Raw genomic sequence first — 13,368 nt, 5'->3', positions numbered from 1 at the left:
AATTCTACTCTAACCTTTTATTTTAGCTCTGTGTCTATAATTTTTAAATGTTTCTTGAAAACAACATCAATCCATTAAATTATTGCTTTTTGTTTTATAGTTGAGTTCATCTTAGTCATATTCAATGTTTAACAGTTCTTTTCCTTCATTTAATTTTCCTCCTAATTATCCTTCTCACTCTCTCTTTTAATATTATCCCTCCTTCCTCATCAACACTTTATAAAGGATTCTATTCCTTTTCTCTCCTCTTTCGCTTCTATTCCTTAATCTACCCTTGACTTTAAAATCCCTCCTTTATGCTCTTCCACCACCCTCCTATTTCTTGATTTACACAGCCTACTAAAAGTTTCTCCCTTATTCTGCCCCCTCACTTTCCTATTTCTTTATTAATTTACAAGTTATACTCTTCTAGATGTATATGTTACTCCTTCTTTAACCCAGTTCCAATGAAAATAAGGTTCCACCACTACTAGCACTATCTACTCCCCCAGCATCAGATGTCCTATCACACTTCATTTGTATCCCATCATACTCTATTCAACCCCAATCCATCTATCTTTCAAACTACCCAAGTACTAATAACATTCTTAATAATTCAAAATCTCTTTGTCCAAATAAGAAGCAAATTGTCTGATCATGTTGAGTACCTCATAATTGGTCTTTAATGCTTAACTTTTTTGTTTAATCTTTTTCCGGGTCTCATATATCAAGTTTTCCACTGAGTTTTCTGATTCTATTCTCACAAATATGTGAAAAATCTTTAAATTCATTAAATGTTCTTTTTTACATTCAGTATTATACTCAGCTTTGCTAGGTGAATTATTCTTGGTTAAAGGTGTAAAGTGAGCTCAGGGAGGACTAGCTCTTCTGATGTGAGGGCTGCTGAGTCCTTCCAGGATTGCTTACCACTGGTGTTCTTCCCAAAGCACATAGGCACTTTTCTTGGTGGAATGGGTATATGAGAGCAATTTGTTACAATGGCCATGAAGGTAGCTGAAGAAATCAGAAGGGGATCTGTCACTGATGTTTGTCCTTTCTTCTCAAAAAGGACCAAGATATCAGGGAGATGATGCAATGACATATGTGTGAATTGAGGTGGGTTAGGGAGCTGTGTTAAGTCATAAGTCTCACTTTCTTTTTTGGAGTCATCTAAGTCCAGTGACCAGATATGATCAGGGCAACTGGAAATGGCCCTGAAAGTAAATCAACTCCTTCAACACAACATTATTCCATAACATATATGTACTATAACTTGTTCACTCACTCCTCAATGGACAGTCCTCAATTTCCATTTCTCTGTCATCACTAAAAAGCACTGGTATAAATATTATTTACATATGAATCATTTCTCTCTTTCAAATCTTTCTGTTATAGACTTATTAGAGAAAACCCTGGGTCAAAGTTCATGCACAATTATGTAGTTTTTGTGCAAAGTCCTAAATTGCTTTCCAAAATTGTAGGATAAGTTCATAGTTCCACCAATATTGCGTTGAAATATATACATACATACACATACATACACACACATATATGTATATATTGAATTTGTTCAGCAATGAACTGCTTTAAAGATATATAAAAATTCCTTCATAATGAAAGAACAAAGGAGAAAGTCAGATTTTTTCATTACTAACCTTACTAGGGCCCTGTCAAAAAAGGGGGGAAAAAAAAAGTATGACAACCTCTCTCTCGATAAGGGGCACAATTAACTGAAGATAGAATATAAGATGGGATGTCAATGATAATTGAAAATAACATAAGTTCTCAGTGAGAAGAAAAATCAGTGGTTTCCAAAATAAGGACTTTCACTCCCATAGAGACTTAGAAGGAGTCCAAATTATGTGTGAACAAGCAGTAAGAAGGTAGAAAATTGGGTTCCCACTCAGATTATTGCATACTATTTGGGGTTAGTTTCTCACCTTATTTTTCATAGCTAAATTGAGGGTCTTGTCTCCAATGAAACCATATTTTTTCATTCCAACCCCTCACTTCTTTGATGAACCTCAAAATCTCTACCCTTCTGCTCCAACATGGTCCCTCAGGGAGTTGTGATCGAGTATCAGTAATAACTCACATTAACAGCTATGCAGGTGTCACTGGAAAATATCATGGCTACTTTTCTGTGTCAAGTATGTTTGTATGTTTTCCCCCAGATCATCTCATGGGTATAACAGGTACCTTTTGTGTTCCAGGTCAAAGATGAGTGAACATGAGTACATTCTGCTGTCTTTCCCCATATGGTGCATATATATAATGAAAATGCATTATATATAGGTACTATATGTACTAGAAATATTTTTTTTCTGACAGGGATGTTTCTTTTTCATCTTAATAGTATTTTTTTCAATTACATGTCAAGACAGCAATCAATATCACATGACTTATACATATACAATCATATCAAACATATCTCCATATTTTCATATTGTGAAAAAAGAAGAATAAGAACAAAAGAGAAAATCCACATGAAAGAAAAAAATGAAAATAACATGCTTCAACCTACATTCATATTAGATAGTTCTTTCTCTGGATGTGGATGGCATTTTCTATCAAAACTCTTTTAACATTGTCTTTGCTGATTGTATTACTGAGAAGAGTCAAGTCAATTATAATTGATCATCATCCAATGTTACTGTTACTGTGTACAATATTCTCCTGGTTCTTACTCACTTCACTCAATATCAGTTCATGTCAGTCTTGTGATGTCTTTTTGAAATTTGACTGCTTGTGATTTGTTATCGAACAATATTATTCCATCACATTCATATGACAGTCATTCTCCAGATGATACATATCCACTCAAGTTCCAATTATTTGCCACTACAGAGACCTGCTCTGAATATTTTTGTACACATGAGTCCTTTGTTCTTTTAATGATCTTTGAGATTCAAGGCCTATTGCTCAATCAAGGAATATGCTGTTTTATTGTCCTTTGGTCATAGTTTCAAATTCCTGTCCAAAAAAGGTTGAATCATTTCACAATTCCACTAGCCATGTATGAGTATAACAGTTTTCCAACAAGCCAATAGATGTATATTATTAAGATTTTGGAGACCCTAGGTAAAGGTAATATTTTTGATTATTTCAGGAGGGAGTGATCACAAAGAACTTAGAGAATAAAAGAGACCCAATCAAAGAAATTAGGTTTGGGAGACTTTCGTTGCTAGTATTTTTTTTCTAATTTGACATACAGAAAAACTATTTCATAAAACATTGTACAAATTACATGATTATGAAAAAGGTAATGAAAATGCCAAGGAAAATTCTTTTTTTAATTGATATTTTATTTTTACAAATACATGTTATAAAAGTTTTTCAGCATTCATGCATATGCATATGCATATTTTTTAGATTATGAAATTTCCTTCCATCATCCCTTCCATCTCCTCCTCTCAGAGTTGAACAGTCAGGTGAATATTATACATACTCATTTCTGTTAATCATGTTTAAAAATTAGTTAGCTTGGTTTGGGGAATAAAAATTGGGGAAAAGAAAGAGAACCATGGGATGGGAAAGAAATGCATAAGAGAATTTTTTTTTTTAAAAAGGAAAGTTTTGTTCATCAGATTCTGAAGGTTTTATTTTGTTCGTTTGTTTTATTTTTCTTCCTCTGGGGACAGCATTGTCCATGGTTATCTAATAAGGTTGTCCTAGATAAAAGGAGCTGCATCTATTAAGGTTGATCATCTCAAAATTTGTTGTTAATGTGTACATTGTTCTCTTGGTTCTGCTCAAAATCAGATCCTGTAATTCATTCCATGCTTCTTTGTTTTTTAGGTTTCTGCAAGGCAACCGGGGTTAAGTGGCTTGCCCAAGGCTACACAGCTAGGTAATTACTAAGTGTCTGAGACTGGATTTGAACCCAGGTACTCCTGACTCCAGGGCTGGTGCTTTATCCACTATGCAACCTAGCCGCCCCTATTCCATGCTTCTTTAGAGTCTGACCATTCATGGTTTCTTATAGAACAATAGTATTCCATAACATTCATTTACCATACCTTGTTCAGCCATTCCCTAATTGATGGGCATCCCCTTAATTTCCAATTCTTTGCCACTATGAAAAGAGCTGCTATGAATATTTTGGAATGTGTGGGACGTTTCCTATTTTTTGTGGTTTCTTCAGGATATAGGCTTAGAATTGGAATTAATGCATTAAAGGTATGATCAACTATATTGCTCTTTGGGAACAGTTCCATATTACCCTCTAGAATGGTTGGATCACTTCACAACTTCACCAGCAATCTATTAATGACTCAATCCTCGCACAATTTCTCCAACATTTTTTGTCATCTTAGCCAATCAAATAGGTACAAGGTGATACCTCATAGTTGTTTTAATTTACATTTCTCAATATGATTATATAGCTTTAATTTCTTCAATTGAAATCTATCTATTCATATCCTTTGACCATTTATCAAATGGGGAATGACTTGCAGTCTTATAAATTTGATGCAGTTCTCTATGTATTTTAAAAAAGAGACCTTTATCAGATCTACTACTTGTGAATATTGTTTCCCAGGTTGATGTTTTCTTCTAATTTTGGCAGCATTGATTTTATTGCTGCAAAATTTTCTTTATTTAATATAGTCAAAATCATTCATTTTGTAGCTGATAATATACTCTATTTCTTGTTTGGTCATAAATTTGTCCCTTCAGATAAAGCATTCCTTGGTCTATTAATTTATCTATGGTGTCTCACTTATGTCTAAATTATATACCCATTTTGATGTTATTTTGGTATGGAGTATGAGAAGGCATACTATTTTCCAGTTTTTCCCAACAATGTTTGTCAATTAGTGAGTTCTTTTCCCAGAAGCTAAGGTCTGTAATGTTTGTAAAACAGTAGATTACTGTAGTCATTTGACCCTATCCTAATCCACTGATCTATTATGTATTATTTTTAATCAGTACCAGGCAGTTTTGATGACTGCTGCTTCATGGTCTAGTTTTAGATTTGGAAGAGCTAGGTCAACACCCTTTAATTTTTTTTCCATCAATTTCTTCAAAATGCTTGACTTTCTGTTTCTCCAGATGAATTTTATTACTATTCTTTTCTAGCTTTGTAAAATAATTATTTGGTAGTTTCATTGGGATGAAACTGAACAAGTTATTTAATTTGGGTAGAATTGTCATTTTTATTATATTAGCTTGACCTAACCATGAATATTTGATATTTTTCCAATTATTTATATCTGACTTTATTTGGGTGAATAATTTTTTACAGGTGTCTTCACACAATTCCTGGTTTTATCTTGGGAGGTAGATTCCCAAGTATTTAAAGGGCAACTAGACAGTGAACTGGATAGAGGACTGGCCTTGGTGTCAGGAGGTTGTGAATTTGAATCTAGCCATAGACAGAGGCTGGATAAAGATAACCCTGGAGGAGGTGACTTAGCACGACATCCTCTCTCTCAAATCCAATGCATTTTCTTGTCACGGCATCACCTCCCTGATGTCAAATGTCTTCTTCAAAAATGAAGGACTACCATTGTAATGTTGGCTAAAGTTACTTTAAATGGAATTTCTCTTTCTGTCTCTTGCTCTTGGGCTTTGCTCATATACAGAAATGTTAATGATTTATTTGGGTTTATTTTATATCCTGCTACAAGGACTTTTTTAGATGATTTTCTGTTTCTCTAAGAATACCATAATATTATCTACAAAGAGTAAAAGCTTTGCTTCCTCATTGACAATTGTGATTCCTTCAATTTCTTTTTCTTCTTATTGCCAGAATTAACATTTCTAAAACTATACTGAAGACTAATGGTGGTCATGGGCATTCTTGATTCATCCCTGATTGTTTTAGAAATTCTCTGAGTTTATCCCCATTACATATACTATTAGATGATGGTTTTTTAGATAGATACTTCTTACTATTTTTAAGGAAAACTCCATTTATTCTTAAACTTTCTAGTGTTTTAATAGGAATGGATGTTGTATTTTATCAAAGGTTTTTTTCAGCATCTATTGAGAAGATCTTATGATTTTTTGGTTTTGCTAATAATATGATCATTTATGTTGAGTGTTTTCCTAATATTGAACCATCCCTGCCTGCCTGGTATAAATTCTTCCTGATCATGGTGTGTTATCCTAGTAATAATATGCTGTAATCTCATTGCTAAAATTTTATTTAAGATTTTTGAATCAAATTTCATTAGGGGGATTGGTCTATAATTTACTTTGTCTGTTTTGGGTCTTCCTGGTTTCAATATCTGCACCATGTTCATGTCATAAAGTGAATTTGGTAGAACTCCTTATTCTCCTATTTTTAAAAATAGTTTATATGGAATAGGAATTAATTGCTCCTTAAATATTTGGTAGAATTCTCTTGTAAATCCATCTGGACTTGGACACTTTTTCTGAGAGAGTTTATTGATGGTTTCTTCAATTTCTTTTTCTGAAATGGGATAAAGTATGCTATTTCCTCTAGGCAGTTTATATTTTTAAATATTCATCCATTTCATTCATGTTATCAAATTTATCAGGATTCAGTTCAGCAAAATAGCTCTGAATTATCTCTTTTATTTCCTCCTCAATGGTAGTTAGTTCTCCTTTTCCATTTTAGATATTGGTTATTTCGTTACCTACCTTCTTTCTTTTTTTAAATCAGATTAACCAAAGGTTTATCTTTTTTTTTGACTTTTTCATAAACCCAACACCTAATTTTATTTATTAGGTAAGTGTTTTTTTTTACTTTCAGTTTTATTAATCTCTTCCTTATTTTTTGAACTTCTAATTTGGTATTTAATTCAGGATCTTTAATTAGGTTTTTCCAGCTTTTTTATTTGAATACTCAATTCGTTAAATCTCCTCTCTGAATATATTATTCATAAAAGCATGTAGAGATATAAAATTTCCTTTCAAAATTACCTTGGCTGTATCCCAAAAATTTTGATATAATGTCTCATTATTATCATTTTCTTGGATATAATTATTGATTATTTCTTTGATTTGTTGTTTGATTCACTATTTATTGAATTCAGTTCATTGAATTTGATTATTGGAATCAGTTTATTGAAAAGTAAGTTATTTAGTTTCCAATTCATTTTTGGTTACTCTTTCCATGATCAGCATAATATATTCTACTCAAGTATTTTACCTTTACTCTTCATGCATCTTTCTGCTTCAAATGCATTTTTTTGTAAGCAGCACATATTGTAGATTTCTGGTTTTTAATACACTCTGCTATTTGCTTCAGTTTTATGGGAGAGTTCATCCCATTCATATTCAAAGTTATAATTGCTAACTCTTTATTATCCCCCATGCTATCTTTCTTCTATTTGATTTTTCCCCTATTTTTCACCTAATTTGTATTTCCAGTATATTGCTCCTATGTAACACCTCCTTTAGCGTTTATCCCCTTCTATCAACCCTTTCCCTTTTCTTTCCCCTTTCCATTTACCCCTCCTTCTTTCCTTCTTTCTGTCAATCCATCCTTTCCTCCTCCCCCACCTTTCCCCTCTTAATGCTTGAAAGGTAAGATAAGTTTTTAAATTAAACTGAGTCTGTATGTGTGTGTGTGTGTGTGTGTGTGTGTGTGTGTGTGTGTGTGTGTGTTAATCCTTCTTTAAACTAAATTTGATGAAAGTAGGATACAGGTTTTTCTCATCTCCTCCCTTCTTCCCGTTTATTCCAATAGGGCATTTGCACCTCTTCATGTATTTTAATTTATCCCAATTGATCTTGCCCCTTCCTCCCATCTCTTTACTTTGTCTCCTTTTTAATTAGATATTATTTTAAATCATTCCATCAGTAATAGATGTCATGGCTGTCCATTCCTTCTGGAAAAGTATATTGCCTTTAATAGAATTACTGTTCTCAATACTTATAAGAATCTTCCTCCAAGGTGAGGATATAACCATTTTAATCTAATTGGATACATTTTTTTTCTCCTGTTTACCTTTTCATGTATCTCTTGAGTTTCCTATTTGAAAAACAAGTTTTCTGTTTAGTCCTGGTCTTTTCTTTAGCAAAAGTTGAAAATCTCCTATTTCCTTTAATGTCCATCTTCTTTCCTGAAAGAAGAGGCTCAGTGTACCTGGATAGTGAATTCTTGGCTGTAATCCAAGTTTCTTTGCTCTCCAGAATATCATATTCCAGACCCTTTGATCATTTAATGTTGATGCAGTTAGTCCTGTGTAATCCCGATTGTGAAACCTTAGTATTTGAATTGTTTCTTTCTGGCTGCTTGTAGAATTTTCTCCTTGATCTGATAGTTCTGGAGTATGGCCACACTATTCCTTTTGGGATCCCTTTCAGGAGGTAATCAATGTATTCTTTCAGTGACAATTTTGCCTTCTGATTGCAGGATTTCAGGGCAGTTCTTAATAGCCATTTCTTAAAGTATGTAGTCCAGGCTTTTTTTTTTCTTCAAATGTTTCAGCATGTCCTATGATTCTTGTCTTTCCTGGATCTATTTATTCTGTGTCAGTTGTTTTGCCAATAAGCTATTTTATATCTTCTATTTTTTCATTTTGTTTAACAGAATCTTAGTGTCTCATGAAATCAGTTTCCACAGATGCCAATCTTTTTTTAAGAGTTTTCATCATTTGCCTATTGCACCTCCTTTTCCAATTGGGTCAATTCTATTTTTGAAGGAGTTGCTTTCTTTTTCCATTTGCCCAATAATGAGAGCATTATTTTCTTTTTTACACTTGTTCAATGTATTTTTTTGGTAGGGTTTTGCTAGGCAGTGGAGTTGAGTGACTTGCCCAAGGCCACACAACTAGGTAATTATTTAGTGTTTGAGGCTGGATTTGCACTCAGGTACTCCTGACTGCAGGGTCAGTGCTCTATCTACTGAGCCACCTAGCCACCCCTGTTCAATGAATTTTAAAAGGATTTGTTTTCTTGCTGATTTTCTCTTGCATTTATCTTCCCTATTTTTCCATTTAATTTTTAAACTCCGTCCTGATCCCTTCTAAGAAGTCTCTCTGGACTAGAGACCAATTCATATTCTCCTCTGAAGCTCCATCCTCTCTGAGTTAGGATCCTTGTGTTCAAAGTAACATTCAATGAACCCTGTTTTGTGCTAGTCTGTCTTCATTTTGGGTCCTTTACCTGGGGTCTTGAGTTTGGTGAGGGCCTGGTTCACAGACCTTTGGTTTTGAGATCCCCAGAGCTCTTGATCACTGGGCTTAAGAGCTCCAGGGGTTTCTCAGTGGACCCATCAGTAAGGGATGCCAGAAGCTTTCTCTGGATTGTCTGTGGTGTTGATTTGTGGCCCACTAACTAGTCTGGGCAGTGGGGGGCAGGATCATAGGTATCTGCACACAGTCTTTGCTGGGCCCCACAGGCTAGAAAGCAAATCAACTTAATCAGCAATCAGTGCTAGGGGAGATCTGCAGTCCACTCCCAGATCTTGGGCTAAGGTGCAAACATCTAGGGGCTGTTATTGTATTTGTCTTGGAGAAAGTCACTGTTCACTCACAGGAAAGGGGATTGGGACAGCTAGAAACATGAGACTCTGATGAAAACACAGGGGGCTCAACGCCTGAGTCTTCCAGACCAACTGAATGGACAAGAACAAAAGAAAAAATGAAAGAACCAAAGAACCAAAGAACCAAAGAACCAAAGAATGAAAGAAAGAAAGAAAGAAAGAAAGAAAGAAAGAAAGAAAGAAAGAAAGAAAATTGTTTTCCAGTTTTCTATCTTCCTCTAATCTTGGTTGTCCTGGTTTTTTTTTTTGGTTCAGAAACATTTCCTTTAATGTAATCAAATGTGTTTTAGATCTGGAAAAGCTAGGGTATCTTCCTTTTATATTTTTAAATTTTAATTTGTTGATATTTTTTTATCTTTTTTTTCTTTCATTGGACTTTTAAAACTGTTTCTTGTTCTAAAAAATAATTTTGGGTAGTTTTCTATGTGTAGCATAAAATTAGCAGATTGATTTGGCAAAATTTTCAATTTATTATATTGTCTTGGTCTATTCATAAGTAACTGATAGTTTTCCAGTCATTTAGATCTGGCTTTTTGTGAAAAATGTTTCACAATTTTATTCATATAGGAACTTGTTTTGTCTAAGCATGTAGACACCCAAATGTTTCATCGTGTCTACATTTGTGTTGAATAGAATTTTTCTTTCCATTTCTTGATGCTGGGATTTGCTGGAAATGTAGAGAAATGGTGGATGTTTGATAGTCTGTGATTTCCTAAAGTTCCTAATTGTTTCAAATAGATTTTTAGCAAATTCTCTAAGTATACTGTCATATCATCTGTAAATAGTGATAGTTTTGCCTCCTCATTGCCTCTAATTCCTTTTAATTTATTTTTTCATCTCTTATTGCTAATTCTAACACTTGTAACACAATTCTGAACAACAGTATCACTAATGGGTGCCCTTGTTTCACTCCTGATCTTAGTGGCGAAGCTTCTAAATTATTCCGAAATCATATAATGCTTGTTGCTGGATTTAGATAATTAATATCTTACATTTTAAGGAAAATTCCATTTAATCATATACTGTCTAGTCCTTTAATGGGAATGGATGTTGGATTATGTAGAAAACTTTTTTGGTATCTATTGAGATAATCATGATTCTTGATTGATATGGTCAATTATCCTGATAGTTTTCCTAATAATTAATCAGTCCTGGACTCCTAATATGTATCTCACCTGATCCAGTGGTGTATTCTGGTGTTAACATGCTGTGTAAACTCTTTGCTAATATTTTATGTAATATTTTCCCATGAATATTTATTAGACAAATTGGCCTATAATTTTTTTCTTGATTTTGACTCTTCCTGGTTTAGGTGTCAGTACCACATTTGTTTCATAAAGGGTAGAATCATTTTTCAAATATGTTTTATCATATTGGAATTCTTTTAATGTTTGGTAGAATTCACTTGTGAACTTATCTGGCATTTGAGATTTTTTTTTCTCAAGATGTTCATTGATGAATTATTCAATTCCTTTTTTAAATAGGTACATTTCCATACTTTATTTCCTCTTCTGCTAAAATGAATCAATTTGCGTTTTTGTAAATATTCATTCATTTCACTTAGATTGTCAATTATATTGGCAAATAGTTCAGAAAATAGCTCTAAATTACTGACTTAATTTTCTCTTTATTGGTGGTGAATTTCTCATTTTAGATAATGGTGATTTGTTTATCTTCTGTCTTTGTTTAAATCAAATTAAACAAAAGTTTTTTTCTATTTTATTGGAATTTTTTCATGAAAACAGCTCACTTTTATTTATTAGTTAAATAGTTCTCTTACTTTCAATTTTACTAATCTCACCTTTGATTTTTAGAATTTCTAATTTGGTATTAGGGGATTTTTAATTTGTTCTTCTTAGGTTTCTTAGTTGATTGCCTGATTCAATGAATCCTCTTTCTCAAATTTATTCATATATATATATATATATATATATATATATATATATATATATATATATATATATATATATATATATATGTATTTAGAGATATAAATTTTTAACCAAAATCAGCTTTGGTTGCATCACATAAGTTTTGCTATGTTGTCTTATTACTGTTATTCCAATGGATTAAATTTTTAATGATTTATTGTTTGAAGCATTCATTCTTAAAAAATAGGTTATTTAGCTTCCAATTAATTTAACAATCTAAGCAAAATGGATGAACATTTAAAAATATAAATTGCACAGGTTAAATTAAGAGGAGATTAAATACTTAAACGACTCTATCTCAGAAAAAGAAATTCAACAAGCCATCATTGAACTCCCTAAGAAAACATCTCCAGGGACTAAGGGATTCACAAGTGAATTCTTCTAAACATTTAAGGAATAGTTGGTTCCAATTCTATACAAATTCTCTGGAAAAATAAGGGAAGATAGAACTCTGCCTAACTCTTTTTATGAAACCAATATGGTGCTGATACATAAACCAGGAAGAGTTAAAACAGAGAAAGAAAATTATAGACCTATCTCCCTGATGAACATAGATGCAAAAATATTAAATAAATCTTAGAAAAACGATTACAACAAGTTATCACTAGGATAATACATTTTGACCAAGTAGGATTCATGCCAGGAATGCAGGGTTGGTTCAATATTAAGAAAACTGTTAGTATAATCAATTATGTCAACAACAAACCTATCAGAAATTATATGATCATATCAACAGATGCTGAAAAAGCTTTTGATAAAATACAGAACCCATTCCTACTAAAAACACTTGAGAGTGTAGGAATAAAAATGTAGGAATAATTGTTCCTTAGAATAGTAAGCAGTATCTATTGGAAACCATCAAAAAGCATTATGTGCAACAGGGACAGGCTAGAGGCATTCCCAATAAGATCAGGGATGAAACAAGGATGCCCATTATCACCACTATTATTCAATATCATATTAGAAATGTTAGCTTCAGTAATTAGAGAAGAAAAAGAAATTGAAGGAATTAGAATTGGGAAGGAAGAAACAAAACTCTCACTCTTTGAAGATGACATGATATTATACCTAGAGAATCCCAAGAAATCATCCAAGAACTACTGGAAACAATTAACACTTTTAGCAAAGTTGAAGAATATAAAATAACCCTCATAAATTTTCAATCTCTTTCCATGGCTTTTAATTACATGTATTTTTGATATATCATGATCTGACAAAGATGTCTTTTAATATTTCTGCATTTTTCATTTTGTTGCGAGATTTTTGTACCCTCATATATGGTCAATTTTTGCATAGGTGGAAAAATAGTTATTTTACTTTATCTCTATTCAGTATTCTCAGAGGGATATCATGTCTAATTTTTCTAAGATTCTGTTCACCTCCTCCACTTCTTTGTTGTTTATTTTGTGCTTTGATTTATTTAATTCTGAGAGAGGCATATTAAGTTCCCATACTAATACATAGTTTTTTCTGACTTCAAGTTATTCACTTAATTTCCCCTCTAACAATTTGGATGCTATAACACTTGGGGAATATATGTTTAGAACTAATATTACATCAATGTCTATGGTGTCTTCCAGTAAGATGTAATTTTTTTCTTATCTATTATAATTAAACCTATTTTTGCTTTTGATTTGTCTGTTATCAGGATTATTTCCCATCTTGGTTTTGTTTAACTTTTGCAGAAGCACAAAAATTTGCTCCAGTCTTTTACCTTTACTCTGTGTTTCTCTCCTTCAAAATGTATTTCTTTTCTTTCTTTCTTTCTTTCTTTCTTTCTTTCTTTCTTTCTTTCTTTCTTTCTTTCTTTCTTTCTTTCTTTTTTTTGCAAGGCAATGGGGTTAAGTGGCTTGCTCAGCACCACAGAGCTAGGTAATTATTAGGTGTCTGAGGCTGGATTTGAACTCAGGTACTCCTGACTCCAGGGCCAGTGCTCTAACCACTGCACCATATAGCCAACCCAAAATGTATTTCTTGTAAACAACATGCTACAGGATT

General features: G+C 32.8%; 1 long non-coding RNA gene across 1 annotated transcript in view; it reads right to left on the bottom strand.

Moving 5' to 3' along the window:
- Positions 1 to 13,368, bottom strand: part of LOC141498145 (uncharacterized) — a 143,968-nt gene that overhangs the window by 93,429 nt on the left and 37,171 nt on the right. The window lies entirely within an intron of this gene.

Source organism: Macrotis lagotis, chromosome X (assembly GCF_037893015.1).
Source record: "Macrotis lagotis isolate mMagLag1 chromosome X, bilby.v1.9.chrom.fasta, whole genome shotgun sequence".
NCBI lineage: Eukaryota > Metazoa > Chordata > Mammalia > Peramelemorphia > Peramelidae > Macrotis > Macrotis lagotis.
Note: the sequence above shows the minus strand (reverse complement) of the source record. Positions and strands in the feature narration are given on the sequence as shown.